The sequence below is a fragment of the Macaca fascicularis genome, chromosome 10 (genome assembly GCF_037993035.2).
Source record: "Macaca fascicularis isolate 582-1 chromosome 10, T2T-MFA8v1.1".
NCBI classification, from domain to species: Eukaryota; Metazoa; Chordata; class Mammalia; order Primates; family Cercopithecidae; genus Macaca; species Macaca fascicularis.
This window is the reverse complement of record NC_088384.1, coordinates 107,971,453-107,999,044: the sequence shown is the minus strand read 5'-3', so window position 1 is coordinate 107,999,044 and position 27,592 is coordinate 107,971,453. Positions and strand designations below refer to the sequence as shown.

General features: G+C 45.0%; 1 non-coding gene and 1 pseudogene across 1 annotated transcript; both read right to left on the bottom strand.

Annotated features, from left to right (window-relative positions):
* Positions 1–4,812: 4,812 nt before the first annotated feature.
* LOC123567341 (U7 small nuclear RNA) lies at positions 4,813–4,874 on the bottom strand. The gene has a single exon (XR_006690257.1). It is a non-coding gene; the product is annotated as a U7 small nuclear RNA (small nuclear RNA).
* A 2,548-nt stretch (positions 4,875–7,422) lies between these two features.
* Positions 7,423–7,523, bottom strand: LOC123567329 (U6 spliceosomal RNA; annotated as a pseudogene).
* Between the last annotated feature and the right edge of the window lie 20,069 nt (positions 7,524–27,592).

The following is a 27,592-nucleotide window of genomic DNA, read 5'->3' as shown; positions in this document are numbered from 1 at the left end:
ATACAAAAAATTACCTGGGCGTGGTGGCAGGCGCCTGTAATTCCAGCTAATAGGGAGGCTGAGGCAAGAGAATCGCTTGAACCCGGGAGGCAGAGGTTGTAGTGAGCCCAGATCATCCCATTGCACTGGAGCCTGGGCAACAAGAATGAAATTCTGTCTTAAAAAAAAAAAACAAAAACAAAAAAACAAAAACCTCACTCATAATCTTATCATTCAGAAATAACTAGTATTATCTTTCTTTCTTTCTTTCTTTCTTTCTTTCTTTTTTTTTTTTTTTTTGAGACGGAGTCTCGCTCTGTCGCCCAGGCTGGAGTGCAGTGGCGCGATCTCGGCTCACTGCAAGCTCCACCTCCCGGGTTCACACCATTCTCCTGCCTCAGCCTCCCGAGTAGCTGGGACTACAGGCGCCTGCCACCTTGCCCGGCTAATTTTTGGATTTTTTAGTAGAGACGGGGTTTCACGGTGTTCGCCAGGATGGTCTTGATCTCCTGACCTCGTGATCCTCCCGTCTCGGCCTCCCAAAGTGCTGGGATTACAGGCTTGAGCCACCGCGCCCGGCCATCTTTCTTTCTTTCTTTCTTTTTTTTTTGAGAGGGAGTCTTGCTCTCTCGCCCAGGCTGGAGTGCAGTGGTGCGATCTCAGCTCACTACAAGCTCCACCTCCAGGGTTCATGAATTCTACTGCCTCAGCCTCCCAAGTAGCTGGAACTACAGGCACCTGCCACCATGCCTAGCTAATTAGTTTGTATTTTTTTAGTAGAGACAGGGTTTCACCATGTTAGCCAGGATGGTCTGGATATCCTGACCTCGTGATACGTGCGCCTCAGCCTCCCAAAGTGCTGAAATTACAGGTGTGAGTCACCACGCCCGGCCACCAGTATTCTTTCTTTCCAATTTTCTATGTATAAAAGTAGCTATCCATCCTTCCAATTTCCTATGCAGAAGAAAGACATGTGCATGTCTTTTACAAAAATGGCTTTTTTTTTTTTTTGCGTCTGAGTTTCACTCTTGTTGCCCAGTCTGGAGTGCAATAACTGCAACCTCTGCCTCCCGGGTTCAAGAAATTCTCCTGCCTCAGCCTCCTGTGTAGCTGGGATTACAGGCATGCACCACCACGCCCGGCTAATTTTTGTATTTTTAGTAGAGACAAGATTTCTCCATGTTGGTCAGGCTGGTCTCAAACTCCTGACCTCAGGCGATCCGCCTGCCTTGGCCTCCCAAAGTGCTGGGATTACAGGCGTCAGGCGTGAGCCACTGCACCCGACCACAGCATGGCATCATTTTAAATTTTATTTTTTTTTATTTATTTATTTATTTTTGAGACGGAGTCTCTCCGTGTCTCCCAGGCTGGAGTGCAGTGGCGCGATCTCGGCTCACTGCAAGCTCCGCCTCCCGGGTTCACGCCATTCTCCTGCCTCAGCCTCTTGAGTAGCAGGGACTACAGGCGCCGGCCACCACGTCCGGCTAATTGTTTTGTATTTTTAGTAAACATGGGGTTTCAGCTTGTTAGTCAGGATGGTCTCGATTTCCTGACCTCGTGATCTGCCTGCCTCGGCCTCCCAAAGTGCTGGGATTACAGGCGTGAGCCACCGCGCCGGGCCTATTTTTAATATATGTTTGGAAATTGGGTTTTTATCGTGTTCAAATATGTATAACATAAATTTTAGTACTTTAACCATTTTAAAGTGTACTGTTTAGTGGCATTAAATACATTCACAGTGTTATGCATTGGTAACTGGTTTTTAAAATTATTACATAATCTTTTAATATCCCTGTTTTTCTGCACTTGCTTTTATAGAGTTTGTAACAGTGGGACTTTTTTTTTTTTTTTTTTTTTTTTTTTGAGATCAGGTCTTACTCTGTCACCCAAGCTGGAGTGCAGTAGCACAGTCATAGCTCACTGCAGCCCCAAATTCCTGGGCTGAAGCCATCCTACCACAACCTCTGGAGTATCAGGGACCACAGGCACGCACCACCATGCCTGGCTAATTTTTCTATTTTTTTTGTAGAGACAGGGTCTCACTGTGTTGCCAGGGCTGGCCTCAAATTCCTGGGGTCAAGCAATCCTCTTATCTTGGCCCTCCCCCGCATCAAATTCTGGGATTACAAGCATGAGCCACCACATCTAGTCAAGGTAGGGCTTTCAGACAAATAACTTTATTCCCATACCCCAGTCAAAAATCCTGTCTATATGCATAAAACCTGTACAATTATTTACTTTATATTTTCCTTTAAAGCAACTCAAATTTCTACTTAGCCTAATCTTATATAATTGTCTTTTTGAAATTATGGGCTTGATAAACTAGATATTCTTCTAATATGAATTAGTGCAAATACATAACTATACAATTCAAATGTTCATCTGTGTTTCATCTTATATCATCTTGTGTACAACCAGCTCTGTGTGTGCCACATTTTGGCCAACTAACTTCTTTTTTTTTTGGCTCTGTTGCCCAGACTGGAGTGCAGTGGCACGATCTCGGCTCACCACAATCTCCGCCTCCCAGGTTCAAGAGATTCTCCTGCCTCAGCTTCTCAAGTAGCTGGAATGTAGGTGGCATGCGCCACTACACCTGGCTAATTTTTGTAGTTTTAGTAGAAATGGGGTTTCATTATGTTGGCCAGGCAGGTCTTGAACTCCTGACCTCGTGATCCACCCACCTCGGCCTCCCAAAGTGCTGGGATTATAGGCATGAGCCACCATGCCCAGCGGCAAACCAAGTTCTATAGCATCGTATTTCATGGCTAAATAGATTTTAGATTTTTAAATTATTGACTTTATATATGCATGTACATTCTATGAATTGTAACATACTTTGAGAGTTGTGTAACCACCACTACAGTAAGAATACAAAACAGTTCAAATCCCTCCTGCTGCCTCTTTGTAGACTTCTCTTATCTGGACAAACTGTATTTCCCACAGTTGCTTCCTAGTTTTCTCTTTGATGATAAACTTGCTTCCTTCCAGTATTGTTGTGTTTGAAGTCATCTGGGATAGCTTGTAATCAATCCGGGATTTTTAAGCACTACTGTAAATACTCACACAGACATAATTCTCTGTCTCCCTGAGATTTTATGCATTTATTAGGAAGTCATGATTCTTGTTACTGAGCACAACTAAAGACAGATGGTATAAACATTTCAAAGATGGAGCATCTCAGATCTAATATCCAATTAGATATTAGGCCAGGGGTGGTGGCTCACACCTGTAATTCCGGCACTTTGGGAGGCTGAGATGGGCAGATCACCTGAGGTCAGGAGTTGAAGACCAGCCTGGCCAACATGGTGAAACCCTGTCTCTACTAAAAATACAAAAATTAGTGGTGGCGGGTGCCTGTTAATCCCAGCTACTCGGGAGGCTGAGGCAGGAGAATCACTTGAACCCAGGAGGCGGAGGTTGCAGTGAGCCTGAGATTGTGCCACTGCACTCCAGCCTGGGCAACAAGAGTGAAACTCCATCTCAAAACAAAAACAATATATACGGGTGTCTGATTTCGGCTTGGATATTCTCTCTCCCATTCCCCTCGGGCATTCCCCGCCCTCTCCATAGACAATCAGCCCTGACACTAACAACACACTCCAGCACGTGCACCCCCTCTCATTGGCCTGTGTCCACAAGAGGCATCACTAATCAACCATTGTACTCTTCAGTTGAGCCCTGATATGCCTTAGAGGACTTCACAACTCAGCCTGCCAGGCAGTTGGGTGGCGTGGGCACATCAGATGAAATGTATCTGCTATCCTCATTGAGTCCTAGATTGAGGTTGGAAAAATGTCTCTTTCTTGACCTGCTGGGTCTCTTGGCCCACAAGTCTTCAATCGTCACAGCTGACTTCACTCATCCTCCCCTTGTAAACCCAGCACCAGATCTTCACTTAGGCATAGAAGGATGGTGTGGTTATAAAAAGGGTGTCCCGGCAGCTCTTCAGAGTGCTGGAACTGGTTCTGCCTCCTGATAGTAACACAAATCGATAGATGAGTTAAAACATGTCGGCTGGGTGTGGTGGCTCATACCTGTAATCCCAGCACTCTGGGAGGCTGAGGTGGGCGGATCACTTGAGGCCAGGAGTTTGAGACCAGCTTGGCCAACACGGTGAAACCCTGTCTCTACCAAAAAATACCAAAATTAGCTGGGCATGGTGGCGGGCACCTGTAATCCCAGCTACTCAGGAGGCTGAGGCAGGAGAATCACCTGAACCCAGGAGGTGAAGGTTGCAGTAAGCCGAGGTTACAATGAGCTGAGATGGCACCATTGCACTCCAGTCTGGGTGACAGAGTGAGACCCTGTCTCAAAGACAAAAAAAACAACAAAAAAAAAACCACTGTACACCAAAAGGAAAACTGAATCAAAAAATAACATAAATGAGGGTGGGAGCCAGGCTCTGTGGCTCACAACTGTAGTCTCATCTACTCAGGAGGCTGAGGCAGGAGAATCACTTGAGGCTAGGAATTCGAAACCAGCCTGGGCAACATAGCAAGACTTCATCTTTTTTTTTTTTTTGAGACAGAGTCTCACCCTGTTGCCCAGGCTGGAGTGCAATGGTGCGATCTCAGCTCATTGCAACCTCTGCCTCCCAGGTTCAAGCAATTCTCCTGCCTCAGCCTCCTGAGTAGCTGGGACTATAGGTTCCCGCCACCACACCCTGCTAATTTTTGTATTTTTAGTAGAGACAGGGTTTCACCGCGCTGGCCAGGCTGGTCTCAAACTCCTGACCTCAAGTGATCCGCCCGCCTCAGCCTCCCAAAGTGCTGGGATCGCAGGCATGAGACTTAAGATATATTTTATTTTAATTTTTATTATTTTAAGCGTGAGAGGGGCTTTCTGGCAAAAACTGGAAAGCCTGCTAGACAAATTCTGAAAGAGCTGTAACACTGGGATATATTTTAATGTCAGAACCAACAGAGTTTGTGGAAAGCCTGGATGGGGATCCAAGGATTAGATGAGGGTCATCTGAGGAGCTAAAAAATATGAATACCAACAAACACAGCCCCTCCACCTCCAGACCTAGCATGGGTAGCTGTCGTAAAAGCTTGCCAGGTGTTTCAAATCTGCAGCCAGCCTTGACAGCAACCTAGAATAACATTTCTCAAAGTTTGATGTGCATGGGGAACACCTGGGAGTCTTGCTACAATTCAGTAGGTAGAGGCAGAGCCCGAGAGTCCTCATTTCGCCCACGTGACGCAGGTGCTGCTGGTGCTGCCGGTCTATGGTCCACACGTTGAGTCCCGCCTAGAGCTCATCCGCTCTGCCAGCCTCTGCTTCTCTGATACCCTGTTTCCATCAAAAAGTGAGTCACCATTACCTTGAATATATCCACATTCTGACCACATCTCACTTCCTCCTCCGCACTAGTGCTGGCCACCGTCCATGTCTCACCTGGACAACCATCGTAGCCTCCCAGCTGGCTTCTCCCTCCGCCCACGCTTTCACTAACCATTGTTTTTCCGTACAGCAGCCGAAGTAGCCTTAAATTTCAGCCGAGATCATATTGCAGCATTCTCTGCTCAATTCTCTGCAAAGGTCTACATAGCCTGCAATTTCTCCTCGCCTCTTCTTTTGATCTTACTTCCTGCCACTGCATTTCTCCTCCGTATTGCTCCAGCCATACCGGCCCCCATACTGAATCACAAGCGCATTCCTCCACCAGGGCCTTTACCCTGGCCCTTCTCTCCGCTTGAAAGCTTCTCCCCTGTATCCACCTCACTTGCTTCCCGACTCGATCCAGCTCTCTGCTCAGACGTCCCCTCATCAGAAAGGTCTGCCCTGACCACCCTGTTTAATTAGCACTCACTCTCCTATCACCTTCCACCTCACTCTCCCTCCCCTTTATTTTTTATTTATTTATTTTGAGACAGAGTTTCACTCTGTCACCCACATTGGAGTACAGTGGTGCCATCTCAGCTCACCACAGCCACCGCCTCTCGGGCTCAAATGATCCTCCTGCCTCAGCCTCCCAAGTAACTGAGACTACAGGCACCCGCCACCATGCCCAGCTAATTTTTGTATTTTTAGTAGAGATGGGGTTTCACCATGTTGGCCAGGCTGGTCGCAAACTCCTGACCTCAAGAGATCCACCCGCCTTGGCCTCCCAAAGTATTGGGATTACAGGCGTGAGTCACCATGCCCCACCCTCTCCCCTTTATTAACTATTCCTTACTGTGTAACAGATTATCCCCAAGATGAATGGCTTAAAACAATAATCATGATTTATCATTTCACCAGGCTTCTGTGAGCCAGGAATTCAGAAACGGCGTAGTGGAGACAGCTTTCTCTGTCCGCAATTATTGGGACTGCAGCTGTTAAGAGTCAGAGGCTGGGCCGGGCGTGGTGGCTCACGCCAGTAATCCCACCACCTTGGAAGGCCGGGGCAGACAGATCACCTGAGGTTATGAGTTCGAGACCAGCCTGGCCAACATGGAAAAACCTGTGTCTCTACTAAAAATACAAAAATTAGCGGGGCATGATGGTGTGCACCTGTAATTCCAGCTACTCAGGAGGCTGAGGCAGGAGAATCGCTTGAGCCCGGGGGGTGGAGGTTGCAGTGAGCTGAGATTGTGCCACTGCACTCCAGTCTGGGCAAAACAAACAAACAAACAAAACTCGGCCTCAAAAAAAAAAAAAAAGGTGAGAGGCTGAGGACAGATCACATGCTCTTTGTCACTCAAGTGCAGCTGAGGCTGTCACTGAGAACCTCTAATGTGGCTTCCTTGTGGCTTGGGCTTCCTCTCAACATGGTGGCTGGATTCCAAGGGCAAGCATCCCAAGAGACAGAAAGAGAGCTGGGCAAAAACGGACCCTCAGAAGCAACATCGCATCACTTGGCTGTATTCTCTTCACTAGCTGTGGGCACGCAGACCAGCCCATGCTCAAGGAGAAGGAAACTAGGCTTCATCCTCTGCAAGGAGGAGTGTCAAGGAATTTGCAGACATATTTTTAAGTCCCTATGCTCCCCCTTACCTTGCTTTCTTTTTCTTTGGAGCTCTAGCATTTCCTGACAGATTATGTATCTATTTCTGTTTATTGTCCTTCTTTCCCATCAAAATGTCAATATCTGGGGCCGGGTGCGGTGGCTCACACCTGTAATCCCAGCACTTTGGGAGGCCGAGGCAGGTGGACCACAAGGTCAAGAGTTCAAGACCAACCAGGCCAACATGCTGAAACCCCGTCTCTACTAAGAATATAAGAAATAGCTGGGTGTGGTGGTGCATGCCTGTAATCCCAGCTACTTGGGAGGCTGAGACAGAAGAATCACTTGAACTTGGGAGGCAGAGGTTGCAGTGAGCCCAGATCATACCACTGCACTCCAGCTTGGGTGACAGAGCAAGACTCCATCTTGAAAAAAAGTCAATATCTGCCTTGCTCACTCCTGCCTCCGTTTTGCTTATAGGAATGTGTAATGCATGGTATGTGCTCAATATATATACACATATGAAACGCTTTGTGAATTTCCCAGTCTTCCTTGCTCGGGGGCCATGCTAATCTCTGTATCATTCCAATTTTTGGCATATGTGCTACTGAAGCCAAGAGTCAATATATATTTTTGAATGAGTCAAATACCATGTATTCATCTCTGATAGATTTTGAAAACAATCAAACTGTTTGCTGAGAATCCAAAGAATTGGATTGAGAGGCCGGGCACGGTGTCTCACATCTGTAATCCCAGCACTTTGGGAGGCTGAGGCAGGCAGATCACCTGAGGTCAGGAATTTGAGACCAGCCTGGCCAACATGATGAAATCCTGTCTCTACTAAAAATACAAAAAATTAGGCTGGGCACAATGGCTTATGCCTGTAATCTCAGCACTTTGGGACAAGACCAAGGTTACAGATCATAAGGTCAGGAGTTTGAGACCAGCCTGGCCAACATGGTGAAACCATGTCTCTACTAAAAATACAAAAATTAGCTGGGCGTGGTGGTGGGCGCCTGTAATCCCAGCTGCTCAGGAGGCAGAGGCAGGAGAATTGCTTGAACCCGGCAGGAGGAGGTTGCAGTGAGCTGAGATCGCGCCACTACACTCCAGCCTGGGTGACAGAGAGACTAGATCTCAAAATAAATAAATAAAAATACAAAGAATTAGCTGGGCATAGTGGCGGGTGCCTGTAATTCCAGCTACTCAGGAGGCTGAGGCAGGAGAATCACTTGAACCCAGGAGGCAGAGGTTGCAGTGAGCCGAGATCATGCCACTGAACTCCAGCCTGGGCAACAAGAGGGAAACTCCATTTTGAAAAACAAAAAACAAACAAACAAACAAAAGCATGAAAACAAAGAATTGGATTGATGGAAAGATAGTCTACTCATGGAGAAGAGCAGAGAAGCTTAATGAAGCAATACCCTGTGACTGTGACTGTGACCATGAGGACTCCACAGCTGAGGGCATACAATAGGGTTGCTTTCCCAACTGGCCTTCGCTGCAACCAGTCAGGTACCTAGGAGCAGGGGCGGCTTGTCTAGGAGTGCCTTGGCACCCACTTCGTGGGATTATCTCTGATCTGTACAAGTGAGAGACTTGCCTTCCCAAATGGCCTGCTTGTTCTGGAAGGGAAAGAAGTATGTCTTACTTTCTTGTCCTGCGTATAATGCAACATACTTAAAACTCAGGCCGGGCGTGATGGCTCACGCCTGTAATCCTAGCACTTTGGGAGGCCGAGGCAGGTGGAGGTCAGGAGTTTGAGACCAGCCTGACCAACATGGTGAAACCCCATCTCTATTAAAAATATAAAAATTAGCCGGGCGTGGTGGCGTGTGTCTGTAATCCCAGCTACTCAGGAGGCTGACACAGGAGAATTGCTTGAATTTGGGAGGCGGAGGTTGCAGTGAGCCGAGATTGCGCCACTGCACTCCAGCCTGGATCACAGAGCGAGACTCTGTCTCAAAAAAAAAAAATAAAAACAAAAAACTCAGTGGCTACATAATTGAGGGTCACCAGGCATGGTAGAACACTAATAACAGCTGTGGTTGTTTTTTTTAGTTTTTTGTTCTTGTTTTGAGACAGAGTCTTGCTCTGTGGGTCAGGCTGGAGTGCAGTGGTGCAATCATAGCTCACTGCGCAGGCTCAAGCTCCTGGGCTTAAGCAATTGTCCTACCTCAGACTCCCAAGTACCTGGGATATAGGCAGACACCACACTTGGCTAATGTTTTGTACTTTTTGTAGAGACAGGGTCTCACTATGTTGCCCAGGCTAGTCTCTTAGGCTAGTCTCCTAGGCTGGACAACATAGTGAGACCCTGGGCTCAAGTGATCCACCCACCTCGGCCTTCCATAGGATGACAGGCGTGGGCCACCATGCCCAGCACAACTGTTGTTTATTGAGTGTGTGCTGGGTGCCAGGTACTTGTGTTAAACATTTGATGTGTACTGCCTCTGAATCCTCAAACGGAATTATGTTCATTTCACAGATGAGGAAACTGAGACCTAGAGAGATGAAAATAAAAGCAAAGGTCCAGCACATGGGAGGGCCCTAGTTAATATTTGTAGAATGATTAGATTCCAGTTATCTGGTTATGCCTCCATGTTTATACACTGGACCACCATATACTGTGTGGAGTACATAATTGTGGATATAATAGGAGTGTATAATTTAGGGATAAATAAATGTATCCTTTGGCCACAGGCTACTAGCTCCTGAGAAGTCACATCCTGACTAAACCAGCAGAAGTCACGTCATCCAGAGATAATGGGATGGAGACGGGTGCCTCTGAAGCTGAGGTGCCTCCCACAGGGGTGGGTAAGTCTGTTTTACTGTATTAATACTGGGCAGCTGAGGTAGCAGTTTGGGAATTTTAAGCAAGGAAGAAGGATGTACATATCTGTGTGATTCTGTGAGAATGGCAGCTGTGGAGCTGTGCGGCACATTGCTCTCGTCTTCCCAGCAAAATTTTTCCTCATCAGCCATTCCACTACCTTTAGGGAATTCCTTCCTGACTCCACTGAGGCAGGGGAAGCTGTCAATCATGTTGCCTTACTGCACACGCCCCATCTACCCACCCAAGTCAGCCAATCAGAGACCTGTATCCCATGCCCCTACCATCAACATTGCCTTCCTCGTGGTTCAGGGATGAACAAGAAATCACACTACACTAATCAGAGCACTCCGTGAAATTCCTCTGCCCCTGCTAGTGTGGAGAATACCGTTAGCTTTAAAGTTTAAGAAAAACTCCATATCAAGGGTCTTTAGATCTATGTTATCCTCAGGCCGGGTGCAGTGGCTCACGCCTGTAATCCCAGCACTTGAGAGGCCAAGGCAGGTGGATCACTTGAGGTCAGGAGTTCGAGACCAGCCTGGGGAAACCCTGTCTCTACTGAAAATACAACAAAAATTAACTGGGTGTGGTGGCACTGCCTGTAATCCCAGCTACTCAGGAGGCTGAGGCAGGAGAATCGCTTGAACCCAGGAGGCTGACCCAGGAGGCGTAGGCTGCAGTGAGCCGAGATCACGCCACTGCATTCCAGCCTACCTGACAGAACAAGACTCCATCTCAAAAAAAAAAAAAAAAAAAAAAAAAGATGTTATCCTCCCCCCCACCTCTATCCCACGTAAAGTCAATCTACCTAATTGCAACTTCCTGAAGGCAAAGAGAGATTTCTGTCCTTCCCCACAATGCCCATCCTCCCGATGCTAATTTCCATCTATCAGTTTATTAGACTTGGCAGGGAGGGCCTGGCAAAGGAAAGTATTAGCCTCTTTCCATTATATTTTGGGCACTCTTTTAAAATACTTAAAACCTGTGTGCACTTTGGTACCAACAGAGACCATGTTTAAACTTGGATGCTGAATTCCCAGTAATGAAAGCTTTGAAGCATCTTGTCAGGCTTCCATTCCTGTCTACTGCACAGCAATTCTGTGCTAGTCATTGTGCTAAGCCCTGGGATACAGTAAGAAGACACTATTCTAGAATTTGCAACCCACCAGAGGAGCAGAGCATTAGAGTTCAGCTTTCTTTGTCTTTATGAAAATTGTTTCCTAAACCCACCTCCTAAGAGCCCCCATGGTACCTTGTTAACCCCAGCTGGTGGCTCAAACCTGTCAGCCCCAGCGTCTTCCTCAGAGTACGTGAAATTCTGGTAATTCTTAAAGAAGATTCTCTCAGGTTTTTCCTCCAACCACACTCTCGGTTCATTTAACTAGAAGTAATTTAGAATTTCAGAGTTTGACTTTATTTTGCAGTGTTTATTTACTTCAAAACAAATTGTATTCCTTATTTAAAAATTCAACTACTGTGTGAATATATGGTATTAAAAATCTTCAACATGGCCAGGCACAGTGGCTCATACCAGCACTTTGGGAAGCTGAGGTGGGTAGATCACAAGGTCAGGAGTTCAAGACCAGCCTGGCCAATATGGTAAAACCCTGTCTCTATTGAAAATACAAAAATTGGCTGGGTGTGGTAGCACTCGCCTGTAGTCCCAGCTACTTGGGAAGTAGAGGCAGGAGAATCACTTGACCCCAGGAGGCAGAGGTTGCAGGGAGCCAAGATCCTGCCACTGCACTCTAGCCTGGGCAATAAAGGGAGACTCCGTCTCAAAAAAAAAAAAAAAAAAGTCTTCAGCATGTCTCAGGGAAACCCACTGAGTGTATTTTCCATCTGACTTTAAAAACTTTGTAAATTAATATATATTATTTATTATCTTTTAGAGGAATCATACTCTTCATTTTTCAACTAGCCTGTTCTCAAAACACATTTGAAATATGTGAGGTCCAGTACAATATCATGGGCCACATGTGGGAATTTAAATTCAAATAAATAGCGGGGTGCAGTAGCACACACCTAACATCCCAGTTTCTTGGAAGGCTGAGGAAGGAGAATTGCTTGAGGCCAGAAGTTCAAGGTCAGCCTGGGCAAGATTGCAAGACTGTGTCTCTAAAAATAAATTAATTAATAACATAAAATAAATAATTAATTAAATTACACACTCAGTTTCTCCATTGCACTTGCCATATTTCAAGTACTACATGTGGCTAGTGGCTACTGTATTGGACAGCACAGCACAGAACATTCCATTATTGCAGAAAGTTCTATTGGGTAGCACTTTCTAGCACTGATCTACATAACTTTCTATGTCGTTACATAAACTTTCTGCCTCATTCTTTTTTTTTTTTTTTTGAGACAGAGTCTCACTCCATCACCCAGGCTGGAGTGCAGTGGCCCAGTCTCAGCTCACTGCGACATTTGCCTCCTGGGTTCAAGTGATTCTCCTGCCTCAGCCTCCCAAGTAGCTGGGATTACAGGTGTGCACCACCACCTGGCTAATTTTTGTATTTTTAGTGGAGACAGGGTTTCACCATGTTGGCCAGGCTAGCCTCGAACTCCTGACCTCAGGTGATCCACCTGCCTCGGCCTCCCAAAGTGCTGGGATTACAGGCGTGAGCCAACACTCCTGGCCATTCTTTTTTTTTTTTTTTTTAATCAATCCCTCACTTTTCCATATGGATATACAATATAATTAATCACTTCCCTACTGACGGACATTGAGTTTATTTCCAATTTTCACAGTTGCAAACAAAGCTGCAAAACACATCCTCATGCAAAAAACTTGGCTTGCTTATGACATGACTCTCCAGAATGAAGTCCCAGAAATGAAAATACTCAGTAAAAAGCTACAAAACTCGGCTGGGTGTGGTGGTTCATGCCTGCAATCCCAGCACTTTGGGAGGCCAAGGCAGGCGGATCATGAGATTAGGAGATAGAGACCATCCTGGCTAACACGGTGAAACCCCATCTCTACTAAAAATACAAAAAATTAGCTGGGCGTGGTGGCAGGCACCTGTAGTCCCAGCTACTTGGGAGGCTGAGGCAGGAAAATGGAGTGAACCCGGGAGACGGAGCTTGCAGTGAGCTGAGATCGTGCCACTGCAGTCCAGCCTGGGCCACAGAGCAAGACTCTGTCTCAAAAAAAAAAAAAAAAAAAAAAGCTACAAAACTCGATTCAGATTTTCAGTTGTTAAAATAGAACCTTTGTTCTTCAGGACCTGAGACTGAAGGAAGATGTTCTCATTGGTCAATATGTCTGAGTATATGTTAATATAGGGTAAAAGAAAGGAAAATAGTTTGTGGCTTTGGGTAATTTTAATATCCATAAATTATAGCAGTATAATTTTTAAAGTTGCATTTGAACTGGAGGTTTGGTTTTGAAATCACTGGAGAAAGTAAAAAATTAGAGCTGGGCATCGTGGCACACACCTGTAATCCCAGTCACTAGGGATGCTGAGGCAAAGCCTGGGCGACAGAGCGAGACTCCGTCTCAAAAAATAAAAAATAAAAATAAAATAAAAATAAATAAAAAATGAAATATAAAGAAAGTAAAAAATTACATATAATCAAAAAAATTGCCTTCAAGTTGAAGTCCCAGCTGGGCATGATAGCACATTCCTCTAGTCCCGGCTAGTCAGGAGGCTGAGAGAAGAGGATTGCTTGAGTCTAGAAGTTTAAGGCCGTAGTGCACTATGTGAATAGCCATTGCACTCCAGCCTGGGCAGCATAGCAGGACCCCATCTCAAAAAAAAAAAAAAAGTGGAGGATTACATGTACTAAATATATCAATAAGTTGTTTTGAAAAATAATTCTTGGCTGGGTGTGATGGCTGTCACCTGTAATCCCAGCACTTTGGGAAGCCAAGGTGGGTGGATCACTTGAGGTCAGGTGTTCAAGACCAGCCTGGCCAACACAGTGAAACCCCATCTCTACTAAAAATACGAAAATTAGCTGGGTGCAGTGGTGGGCGCCTGTAATTCCAGCTACTCAGGAGGCTGAGGCATAAGAGTCGCTTGAACCTTAGAGGTGGAAGTTGCAGTGAGCTTAGATAGTGCTACTGCATTCCAGCCTGGGAGACAGAGCAAGATTCTGTTTAAACACACACACACACACACACATACACATACACACACAAGGAAAGAAAACTGGCACAGGCTGGAAGAGACTAAAGACAAAGAACAATCACATGCAATGTGGGACCCTGGGAGGGATCATGGACACAGAAGAGACGTTGGGGAGAGCAGCAATGAAATGTAAATGACGTCTGTAGTAGTAGCAGTAGTAATGACAATAATGTACCAGTGTTACATTTTCTGTTCTGGGTCATTGTACTCTACAAGTATGCAGACTGTTAGCAATAGAAGAAAGAAGGTGAGGATACAAGAGGACTTTGTACTATTTTTGCAGCTCTTCTTAAGTCTGAAATTCATACTAAATGAATAGTTTTTAAAAATTAAATGTTGCTGCCAGGCACGGTGGGTCACGCCTGTACTCCCAGCACTTTGGGAGGCTGAGACAGGTGGATTGTGAGGTCAGGAGTTCAAGACCAGCCTGGCCAAGATGGTGAAACCCCATATCTACTAAAAATACAAAAATTAACTGGACACGGTGGCAGGTGCCTGTAATCCCAGCCACTCAACAGGCTGAGACAGGAGAATCACTTGAACCCAGAGCCAGAGATTGCAGGGAGCCAAGATTGTGCCACCGCACCCAGCCTGGATGACAGAGTGAGACTCCATCTCAAAAAAAAAAAAAGTTAAATATTGGGTCCAGGCACAGTGGCTTATACCTGTAATCCCAGCACTTTGGGAGGCCAAGGTGGAAGGATCACTAGCGCCCAGGAGTTGGAGACTAGCCTGGGCAATATAGTAAGAACCCCATTTCTACAAAAAATTTTAAAAATTAACCAGGCATGGCGGCACATACCTGTAGTCCTAGCTACTCAAGAGACTGAGGTGGGAGAATTGCTTGAGCCTAGGAGTTGGAGGCTGCATTGAGCTGTGATTGTACCACCGCACTCCAGCCTGGCTCACAGAGGGAGAAATGATTATCTTACTTTAACTACCCTGAATCGTACTTAAAGGCTGTCTTAGTCCATTTTTGCTGCTATAACAAAATGCCACAGACGGGGCAACTTATAAATAATAGAAAATTACATCCCATCGTTCTGTGGGCTGCAAGTCCAAGATCAACGCACAGACAAGCTCCATGTCTGGTGCCATCTAGGTGTCCTCACGTGGTAAAAGCAGAAGACGGCAAACCCACTCTCTCAAACCCTTTTACTTTTGGGGTTTTTTAAATGTATTTATTTATTTTTAAAATTTATTTATTTTTCAGATTTTTTGTAGAGACAGGGTCTCACTGTGTTGCCCAGGCTAGTCTTAAACTCCTGGCCTCAAGTGGTCCTCCCACCTCAGCCTCCCAAAGAGTTGGAATTACAGGAGTGAGCAATCATGCCCAGCCTCTTAAGCTGTTTTATTTTTTATTTTTATTTTTGGTCGGGGGGGAGGGCTATTTATTTATTTTTGAGACAGAGTCTCACTCTGTTGCCCAGGCTGGAGGGCAGTGGTGCTATCACAGCTCACTGCAGCCTCTATCTCCTGAGCTCAAGCAATCCTCTCACCTCAGCCTCCTGAGTAGCTGGGACTGTGGGAATGCACCACCACACCTAGCTAATTTTTAAGTGTTTAGTAGAGACAGAGTCTCACTGTGTAACTTAGTCTGGTCTCAAACTTCTAGGCTCAAGTGATCCTCCCTCCTAAACCTTCTAAAGTGCTAGGATTATAGGTGTGAGCCACTGCACCCAGCAGACCCTTTTATAAGGGGCCAAATCCCCTCCACAAGGGCCCTAATCTCATGACTTAATTACCTCCAAAGGCTCCACCTCTTAATAGTGTCATTCTGGCCATTAAGTTTCAACACATGAATTTTGGAGGAAATATTTAGACCATACAAAGGGCTTAGTCTTATGGACTAGAGCAGGGCTCCCCAGCCCCCAGGCCGCGGACAGGTACTGGGCTATGGTCTGTTAGGAACCAGGCCACGGGGCAGGAAGGGAGTGGTGGGGGGACAAGCGTTCCCGCCTGAGCTCCACCTCCTGTCAGATCTTTTTAGGCATTAGATTCTCATAGGACCGGGAACCCCAGTCTGAATGGCGCATTGGAGGGATCTCGGTTGCACGCTTCTTAGGAGAATTTAATGCCTGCTGATCTGAGGCGGAACAGTTTCATTCCAAAACCATTTCCCCCAACCCACCCCATCCATGGAAAAACTGTCTTACACAAAACCAGTCCCTGGTGCCAAAAACGTTGGGACCCACTGACCAGAGCTCTGAGTTTGAAGACACGTAATGGGAGGAAGGTACGTTGGATCTCTATATTCTACATTCTAGCTAGACTGTGGAGGGGAGAGGAAGGGAGATACAGAGAGATGGCAGACGACAGCAGACCTTACATTTATAACAATGACTCCCTTTTAGACCGAGTCTGGCTCTGTCGCCCAGGCTGGAGTGCAGTGGCCGATCTCGGCTCACTGCAAGCTCCGCCTCCTGAGTTCACGTCATTCTCCTGCCTCAGCCTCCCGAGTAGCTGGGACTGCAGGCACCCGCCACCACGCCCGGCTAATTTTTTTGTATTTTTGGTAGAGACGGGGTTTCACCGTGTTAGCCAGGATGGTCTCGATCTCCTGACCTCATGATCTGCCTGCCTCGGCCTCCCAAAGTGCTGGGATTACAGGCATGAGCCACGGCCCCCGGCAACAATGACTCGCCTTTGTATAGTGCTATATATACAGCTTTCAATGTCTTTTTCCAACGCCCATCATCCCAGCACTCAGGAAGGACAGAGGAGGTAAGAGGAACTATCTGAAGCTCAGGGAGTTGAAGAGAAACCTGATGCAGAGACACAGAAAGAGAATGTGTCACTGCAAGGTCACAGGCCCTAAACAAATGAATGAATAAATAAATAAGTACTTTCTGATGACCAAGTTGGCTGGAGGAGCAAGGTAGTAAGGAACTGGTGAGGAGACTGAGGGTGACTTGGAGAGGTGCCTGCACCAGAATAACTCTAAATTTTGTCGTTATCCAAAGTATATGGTTCTTGGGGATTTTGGCAAACTACTTCTCCATTTCTGCCATTTTGGTTTTGAAAGTAGACATGAGCTCATAAACACATAGCTAAAGATTTTCTTTACAGTAAACAAATACTAGCTCAGCCAGGAGATCCAAGTTAACATCAACAATGGTAAGTCGTGTTGATAGAATGTACCTTTGATGTGATGTGATGGGAATGACTTTACCTCTGTGGTTTTCCTTCCACAAACATTTAACAACAAATACATCGAAATTGAGGGATATTCTTTTTTTTTTTTTTTTTTTTTTTTTTTTTTTTTTGAGAATCTCGCTGTGTCGCCCAGGCTGGAGTGCAATGGCGCAATTTCAGTTCAACGCAACCTCCGCCTCCCGGGTTCCAGCGATTCAATTGAGGGACATTCTACAACATATTTGCCCAGTGCTCCTCAAAACTCTCAAGGCTGTCAAAACAAGGGGAGTCTAAGAAACAATGACGGCTGAGTGTAACCTAAAGAGACATTAGAACTGAATGTAATGTGGTGGTTTAGACAGGATCCTAATGCAGTAAAAGGACATTAGGTGAAAACCAAGGAAACCTGAATATGGTATGCAATTGAATTAACAATAATGTATGGCTGGTCCGGCGCAGTGGCTCACACATGTAATCCCAGCACTTTGGGAGGCCAAGGTGGGTGGATCACCTGAAGTCAGGAGTTTGAGACTGACTCATGGCCAACATGGTAAAACCCCACCTCTACTAAAAACACAAAAATTGGCCAGCTGCGGTGGCTCATGCCTGTAATCCCAGCACTTTGGAAGGCCAAGCTGGGTGAATCACTTGAGGTCAGGAGTTCAAGACCAGCGCGGCCAACATGGTAAAACCGCATCTCTACTAAAAATACAAAAATTGGCCGGGTGCAGTGGCTCACACCTGTAATACCACACTTTGCGAGGCCAATGTGGGTGAATCACTTGAGGTCAGAAGTTCGAGACCAACCCGGCCAACATGGTAAAACCTTGTCTCTACTAAAAATACACAAAATTAGCCAGGTGTGATGGTGGACACCTGTAGTCCCAGCTACTGAGGAGGCTGAGGCAGGAGAACCAATTGAACCCCGGAGGTGGAGGTTGCAGTGAGCCAAGATCGTACCACTGCATTCTAGCCTGGGTGACAGAGCAAGACTCTGTCTCAAAATAAATAAATAAATAAATAAATAAATAAATAAATAAATAAATAAAAATGTATGGCTAATAGTTTAAGTCATTAAAACAAATGTACCATGCTAATGTAAGATTTTAGGGCCGGGCGCGGTGGCTCAAGCCTGTAATCCCAGCACTTTGGGAGGCCGAGACGGGCGGATCACGAGGTCAGGAGATCGAGACCATCCTGGCTAACACGGTGAAACCCCGTCTCTACTAAAAAGTACAAAAAACTAGCCGGGCGAGGTGACGGGCGCCTGTAGTCCCAGCTACTCTGGAGGCTGAGGCAGGAGAATGGCATGAACGCGGGAGGCGGAGCTTGCAGTGAGCTGAGATCTGGCCACTGCACTCCAGCCTGGGCGACAGAGCCAGACTCCGTCTCAAAAAAAAAAAAAAAAGATTTTAATAACAGGGGAAACTGTGCGTAGGGTATATGGTAACTCTTAGTACAATCTTTTCAATTTTTCTGTAAACCTAAAACTATTCTAAAATTAAAATTTTATTTATAAAGAAGAGAATTGGTCAGGTGTGGTGGTGCATGGCTGTAATCCCAGCACTTTGGGAGGCCAAGGCGGGTGGATCACGAGGTCAGGAGTTCAAGACCAGCCTGGCCAACATGGTGAAACCCCGTGTCTACTAAAAATATAAAAATTAGCCGGTCATGGTGGCACACGCCTGTAATCCCAGCTACTCGGGAGGCTGAGACAGAAGAATCACTTGAACCGGGAGGCTGAGGTTGCAGTGAGCCGAGATCGTGCCACTGCACTCCAGCCTGGGTGATAGAGCGAGACTCCATCTCAAAAAAAAAAAAAAAAAAAAAGACAATTGACTCTAAAGCAAAAAAAAAAAAATATTTCAGGGTTTATAACATAAGTAGTAATATGACAAATGCAGTGCAAAAGACATGGGAGGATGGAATTATATTGCTACAAGATTTTTATATTATATGTGAAGTGTTATTTGATGGTACATTGTGATAAGCTGAAGATGCATACTTCAAACCCTAGGGCAACCAAAAAAAAAAAAGATATAGCTAATAAACCAGTCATGGAAATAAAAGGGAATCCTAAAAAATAACTCAATCCAAAGGGAGCCAGGCAAAAAGAAGGAAAAAGAATAACCTACAGATAGGACAATAAAAAATAAAGAGCAAAATGATAAATTTGAGTTCAACCATATAAAAAATTCCTGTAAGGTTAAATGATCTAAATATTCCAATTCAAGTCAGAGATTGTTGGTTTTGTAAAAGAGCAAGACCCAACCATATGCTATCTCTAAGAAACTCCACTTTATTTCTTATTTATTATTTTGTTGCAGTGGAGTCTCACTCTGTTGCTTAGGCTGGAGTGCAGTGGCACAGTCTCAGTGCACTGCAACCTCTGCCTCCCAGGTTCAAGTGATTCTCCTGCCCCAGCCTCCCGAGTAGCTGGGATTACAGGCACGCGCCAGCAAGCCCAGCTAATTTTTGTATTTTTACTAGAGAAGGGGTTTCACCATGTTGGCCAGGCTGGTCTCTAACTCCTGACCTCAGGTTATCTGCCTGCCTCAGCCTCCCAAAGTTGTGGAATTACAGGCATGAGCCATCGCTCCCAGCCTGAAACCCCGCTTTAAATATAAAGACCCAGGTAGATTAGAAGAATTGAAAAAGATACTCCATGCAAATACAAAGCCTAATAAAGTGGAATGGCTGCACTAATTTCAGACAAAATAGATTTCAATTTGAGAAATATTTCCAGGGATAAAATGGGACATTTCAAAATTATAATGGAGTCAATTCACCAAGTGATATTATCCTAAATATGTACATCCTGATAACGCAGAACTAAAACAATAATACGTGTGCGTGGTTTGGAATTCAAAACAAAAATATGAATTCTGATTGGCATATGAAGAGGGAGTTGATCCACAGGAAAAATTCCTATAAACTGAGTTGCTAGGTGAAAGTATATGTTTAAAGTTTGGCAAATACTGCCAAACTGCTCCCAAATGAAGTTATACCAAATTATAACCAAGTTGAAGTTATACCAACTAATTGCAGAAATTACTTTTGCACCAACCAACTATAACTTGCCATTCAAGACCAGCCTGGCTAACATGGTGAAACCCTGTCTCTACTAAAAATACAAAAATTAGCCAGGCTTGGTAGTGGGTGTCTGTAATCCCAGCTACTGGGGAGGCTGAGGCAGGAGGATCTCTTGAACCCAGGAGGTGGAGGTTGCAGTGAGCTGAGATCACACCACTGCACTCCAGCCTGGGTGACGCAGCAAGACTCCATCTGAAAAAAAAAAAAAAAATTTTTTTTAAAGTAAGGCAAAAACTACAATTACTTTTGCACCAATCTAATACTTCTCCAACAATAGGAGATGAAAAAGTACAAGAGCAACTGCTGTTAACAATAACCACCCCAATAAGAATAACAGGTAAGATTTTCTGAGCGTGTACTGTGTGCCAGGCTAGAATAAACGTGTGCCTATTTGTCAACCTTTTACTCCTATGAGAGAGGTACCCTGCTTCTTCCCCATTTCACAGAAGATTGCTGGGTAGAGGATTATAAAAAGCACTGTGGGTGCAGGGAGTCAGACATTCCAAGTTATGATTATGAAAATCGTGGAAATCTTTCCTTATACACATTTTCTATTTTTCCTGTGTCCTCGGGTAGCTAAAAATTAAGCATAGAGCAGCCAGTTCATCTTTCATCTTCCCCCTCTCTGAGGATTGCTTTGCTTTGCTTTACTATTTTGGCTTCTGAGACCAGAAGCTACATTCCAATAAAGCTTTCTTAATGGATACTGAAATGGGAATTTCATATCATTTTTACGCATCATAAAATATTCTTCTTTCAATTGCTTTTCAACCATTTAACCCAAATGAAGTGTTTTACCTTTGTGTATGAGTGTGTGCACTACACACAAACTGAACACTGCGCCCCTCCCTTTCAAAGATTTTCAACCATCTCTGCACCCCTCCCCCTAATGGACACCAACTTAACTCCCCTTCCATTGTGAAAAGAAAATTCCATGAATGCAAAAGCTGAGACTTGTGAATTTCTTTTTTCTTCTCAAGGTGCTTACCTAAGGTGAGCTTTACGATTGAAATGCAAAGGGTCATCAAACACACCTCAGCCGTATTAGAGGAGATAAGCAGTTATCAGATGGTTTGACTGATTGGACGCCTAAGTATTGGGGGAAGGAAACCACTTTCAATATTGCACATTGCGGGGCTTACAACAAACTGTGTCTGGCCTGGCTGTTATCGTTGCTAACTTTTACTTTGGGTGTATTAATTTTTTATTTTTCTACCAGTAGCAGCCAACACAGGTTTTCGTTTTACAAATTAAAGGGCTGGAAAATCTCTCCACTTTGTTGCCTGCCAAGGGAATCCCAGATCACTCCAGGTAATCCCCACAGTAATCAAAGAGTGGTCTGTTTTCTAAAATGAGGGTGTGGGACAATATAAGGTTGTTTGTAGGTTTGCTTCCAAGATGGGAGCTTCCGTTTCCAAGAATTCCAAAGTGAATTGAAAGCCATCGGTGAAAACTCCTGTGGACTTAGAGAAAAAAAAAAAATCCCAACTGCTCCCAATGCATACAAATCATTTTTAATCAGTTTTTGCTTTCTTTCTGAATAAAGACAGTCTCAGAATTTGAAAAAACGAGACTAAGGTAAGAGGATTGCTTGAGCCCAGGAGTTCAAGACCAACCTGGTCAACATAGCCTGATGCTCACTACAAAAAAAAATTTTTTTTTTTGTAAAAAAAAGCCCATTCACTGGACAAGTTGTAATGTTGGCTATAATCATATAATCATAAAAATGACAAGGATTTAAAAGCCAGATTTCAAATTGTTGAGAAAGAGTTTGACAGGCCGTGGGGGCACAGGAGACTGGAGACGTTTCCTTCCAGTCCGCGCAGGGTAACTTGAAGGAAAATCCTGACTCCAATTATAAAGCAAAGACAAATCCTTGAATCTTTTCAATATATCCATCTTCCCTAGCCAAATTGTATTCTTTCTTCTTCCCTCCACCCACTTCTGCATTTCCATCAACAATAAGGCTATCGGCTGAGCCCCTTGGTCAGCAAATAAAGGCAGAGGGCGAAGTAAATTTGCTTCCCAGCAATTATTTTTGTGAGGTCATGGAGTGAAGCATTAAAAGAATACTACCGTGGAGGGGAGTATTCAGTAACTGTATGATCTGTGCTGCAAAACTGACAAAAGAACTCAGCCAGTCTTTTACTTTCATACCCACAGAAATCATTGACCACGAGGTCTTTGTTCCCTAAATTCATCTAAGGGGAATCTTTCACATGAACGCCCCTGCATGGAAGCTAATCCCCTCTGCACTCAGCTTCCCGAAGAATGTCCATTTGGTCATTTGCTCTGTGTCTACACCTGCAAATTATCAGGATAATTTTGATCTTAACAAAATAAAAGAACAAATGGGTAGGGGGAGGGAAGGAAAGAAAAAATCCACTGAGGTCTTTAGTATCTAGAGCAGGAATTAGCAAAGTCTTTCTGTAAAAGGGCAGGTGGTGAATATTTTCAGCTTTGCAGACCCTATGGCTTCTGTGGTGAGACCACTCAACTCTGTGTTACAGCACAAAAGCAGCCCTGGGCAATACTTTTATATAAATTATGGTGGTGACTGTTCCAAAGAAGTTTTCTTTGTGGACACTGAAATTTGAATTTTATATAATTTTCATGTCATAAAATATTCTTCTTTTGATTTTTTTTTTTTTTTTTGAGACGGAGTCTCGCTCTGTCACCCAGGCTGGAGTGCAGTGGCCGGATCTCAGCTCACTGCAAGCTCCGCCTTGATTTTTTTATTTTCTTTTTATTTTTTTTTTCTTTTTCTTTTTTTTTTCTGAGACCCAGTCTCGCTCTGTCACCCAGGCTGGAGTGCAGTGGCACTGTCTCAGCTCACTGCAACCTCCGCTTCTCAAGTTCAAATAATTATCCTGCCTCAGCCTCCTGAGTAGTTGGGACTACAGTGTGCACCACTATGCCCGGCTAATTTTTTTTTTTTTTTTTTTTTTGAGACGGAGTTTCGCTCTTGTAGCCCAGGCTGGAGCGCAATGGCACGATCTCGGCTCACTGCAACCTCTGCCTCCCAGGTTCAAGTGATTCTCCTGCCTCAGCTTCCCAAGTAGCTGGGATTACAGGCTTGCGCCATCATGCCTGGCTAATTTTTGTATTTTTAGTAGAGACGGGGTTTTACCATGTTGGCCAGGCTAGCCTCGAACTCCTGACCTCAGGTGATCCACCCACCTCGGCCTCCCAAAGTGCTGGGATTACAGGCGTGAGCCACTACCCGCACCCGGCCCATGCCCGGCTAATTTTTGTACTTTTAGTAGAGATGGGGTTTCGCCATGTTGGCCAGGCTGGTCTCACTCAAACCCCTGACCTCAGGTGATCTGCCTGCCTTGGCCTCCCAAAGTTCTGGGATTACAGGTGTGAGCCACCTCATCCGACCTTCTTTTGATTGTTTCTCATCTAATTAAAGAAATATATGAAAGCCATTCTGTTCATGGGCAAGCTTGGCCGGGACCGTATCTTACAGAGCCTTGATCTAGAACAACCCAGCCTTAGAAATGCCTTTTGATCTGAGTGATGTGAATCCCGTTGAATTGTCTCACAGGGAAGTGTGGACACCTAAAAACACAGCTGGGCAATAATTTCTGGATTTTAATATCCTATTCAAAATATCACGAGGAATTCCAGGAATTTAAGCCAGGAAACTAGATACCATGCCACATACACTGAAGAGTCCTTATCAGGCTTTTAATTGCAAATTAACCCATCCAGATCCTAAGGAATTTAGCATTCTGGTCATACAGAGAAAACTGTCACCTAAGTGCCTTCCTGTAAACCATGTTTCTCAATCTTAGAACTGCTGACATTTTGGGCCAAATACTTATCTTGTGTGAAGCTGTCCTGTGTATTGTAGCATGTTTAGCAGCATCCCCGAACTCTACCCACTTGAGTGCTTTGGCACTTTGGGAGGCCAAAGCAGGCAGAGTACTTGAGGTTAGGAGTTCAAGACCAGCCTGGCCAACTTAGTGAAACTCCGTATCTAATAAAAATACAAAAATTAGCCAGGCATGGTGGCCCGTGCCTGTAATCCTAGCCACTCAGGAGGCTGAGGCATGAGAATGGCAGAATGGCTTGAACCCAGGAAGCGGAGATTGCAGTGAGCCAAGATCACGCCACTGCACTCCAGCCTCGGTGACAGAGTGAAACTGTGTCTCAAAAATAAAAAAAGTAAACAGCCATGTCTTAGGAACAAAAGAGAAGGAAATAATAAGATAGGCTCTCCTGTATGGAGGAGGGATTTCCGCATTCTTCAGCTCTTGACTGAAATATCCTAGCCACAGAGAATCCCTCAATAATCAGTTGTGACTCATCTTGGGTGTGTGAAATCTCTGTCTCCCAGATGCTATGGAAAACACTCCCTTTCATTCATAATTCTTGGTGAAATCTGGGGTTCTGGATCAGTTAGGAGACTCTCAGCTGCAAATAAGGAAAAATTTCGACTCCTAACATTTCTCCAGCAATACTCCCCCAGTTTTTCATCATCAGAATGAGGCTGGCTCTTCCAAATGCACTTATGCAATGGTGGTCTTCAAAAGACAGTGATACTCATTAATTGAGGCCTGCATATTTTCAAATTCACCTACTCACTGAAATTTATTTGTAACCCTCAAATTAATACTCCTGGTGCTCTTAAGGTCGTTTGCAGACATGCACAGAGCAGTGCCCGACATGGACAAGACAACACGCTACCTTCTTTTTTTTTTTTTTTTTTTTTTTTTTAAGATGTTGAGATGGAGTCTCACTCTGTCACCCAGGCTGGAGTGCAGTGCAGTGGTGCGATCTCAGCTCACTGCAAGCTCCGCCTCCCGGGTTCACGCCATTCTCCTGCCTCAGCCTCCCGAGTAGCAGGGACTATAGGGGCCCACCACCTCGCTCGGCTAATTTTTTTGTGTTTTTAGTAGAGATAGGGTTTCACTGTGTTAGCCAGGATGGTCTCGATCTCCTGTCCTCGTGATCCACCCACTCGGCCTCCCAAAGTGCTGGGATTACAGGCGTGAGCCACCACGCCTGGCCACGCTACCTTCTAATTGCAGCTCTCATTCTATAAACAAGTGCCTTGTCTGGGTATATTTATTTATTTATTATTTTATTTTTATTTATTTTTTGAGATGAAGTCTTGCTGTGTTGCCCAGGCTGGAGTGCAGTGGCACGATCTCAGCTCACAGCAACTTCCGCCTCCTGGGTTCAAACTATTCTCCTGCCTCAGCCTCCTGAGTAGCTGGGACCATAGGCGCACACCACCATGCCGGGCTAATTTTTGTATTTTTAATGGAGGTGGCATTTCACCATGTTGGCCAGGCTGGTCTCAAACTCCTGACCTCAAGTGATCCACCTGCCTCAGCCTCCCAAAGTGCTGGGATTACAGGTGCGAGCCCCTGCTCCCGGCCCACATTTTCTTTATCCATTCACCCAGTGGGCATTTTGGTTGCTTCTACATCTTGACTATTGTCAACAGTGCCGCAGTGCACATGCTGCAAATCTCTCTCTGAGATCTTGTTTTCAGTTCTTTTGGACATATACCCAGAAGTGGGATTGCTGAATCAGGTGATAGTTTTTTATGGTCATTAATTAATTGAACAATTAATTATTTTGAGATGAAGTCTTGCTCTGTCACCTAGGCTGGGGTGCAGTAGCACGATCTCGGCTCACTGTAACCTCTGCCTCCTGGATTCAAACAATTCTCCTGCCTCAGCCTCCAGAGTAGCTGGGATTACAGGCATGGGCCACCATGCCTGGCTAATTTTTGTATTTTTAGTAGCTACAGGGCTTCACCACGTTGTCCAGGCTGGTCTCAAACTCCTGATCTCAGGTGATCTGCCCGTCTCAGCATCCCAAAGTGCTGAGATTACAGGTGTGAGCCACAGCGCCCAGCCATTTATTTTAAATTTTTTGAAGAACCACTATATTGTTTTTCATAGTGGCTATACGATTTTACACTCCCACCAACAGTATCTAAGGGTACCAATTTCTTGCCAATACTTGTTTTCCGTTTTTGTGTTGTTTTTTTTTTTTTTTTGCTTTGTTTTTTGAGATGGAGTTTCGCTCTTGTTGCCCAGGCTGGGGTGCAATGGCACAATATCGGCTCACCACAACCTCCACCTCCTGGGTTCAAGTGATTCTCCTGCCTTAGCCTCCCGAGTAGCTGGGATTACAGGCACACACCACCACACCTGGCTAATATTTTTTATTTTTAGTAGAGACGGGATTTCTCCATGTTGGTCAGGCTGGTCTCGAACTGCCGACCTCAGGTGATGCACCCGCCTTGGCCTCCCAAAGAGCTGGGATTATAGTATGAGCCACTGCGCCCAGCCATACAAGGCTGGCCCTCTTAACAAGTTTTTCGGTGTATAATCCACTGTCGTCGACTCTAGGTTAAATGTCATACAACAGATCTCTAGAACTTATTCCTGTTGTTTAACTGAAACCTTATGCCCATTGATTATTGGTTGATCGGTAATTCCCTATTGCCCTCTCCCACAACCCCCGGGCAACCACCATTCCACACTTCGATTCTATGAATTTGGCTATTTTAGATCCCTTATATGAGTGGCGGTATTTGTTTTTTATCAATGGAGTAGCATATCGTTCTGGGGCTTAGTCTTAATCGAAGTCTGTTTCAGAAAGGATGTTAACTTACGAGTAAAACATCACAGTATTTATCAAGGAACTCCTCTTCCTGCAGAGAAGCAAAAGTGGTTTTTGTTGTTGTTGTTATTGTTACTGTTTTTCCCCAGCACCATAACTGTTAAATTCCTCACCAGTGAGGAGAGAAATGTGAACACTTTCTAGAGCCACACCTTCAGTCCAGACTCAACGGAAACTCTCATTAATTTCAGGCAGGCTGGCCAGAGTTTCTCAGAGGTGAACAGCTTGGCGAGAAGAATCCTGGGCTGAACTTTAATAAGGTTGAATTCAGCTTGTAGTCGAAGCAGCTTGGGCGTGTAAATTGCAGGAAGTGCCCAAGAACTAAAGATGCTCCGTCTGAAGCGGTTGTGTCAGGAAGGGGTGGCATCAAGGATCATAAATTGCCCTGTGGCTTTTCAGGGGTTTATGAGCTCCCAGGCCTCCTCCACAATAGGATGCAGGATGACTCTTAACACCTCATTAAGGATGTTTTTTACCAAATGCTGATAATAAAAAACAGCCCTAAAAGCCCAGCTCATTTTTATTCAGAATCCTCTCCTGTGAAATATAAAAAGATGTCATAAAATGGAAATACAATGGAGAGCCCCCATCTTGGGTGGACTCATTACAACGTTCATGTGGACAGATCCTGGGGAAGTCAAGGCTGGGTCCCTGCCATGAGAAACTGCCTTTTTCTCCTGGCAAAGGTGCCTTCAGTTTCCGGAGAAATGAAACGCCTGTGAGATTAATAATCCTTGCCTTGTTTCATCACCAACTGAAATCTCATTTTGAGCTTTTCATTTCTGATCACATTACAGCTTTGCCACTGGGGCCTTTCATGGGCTAACCCTGAAACCCTTT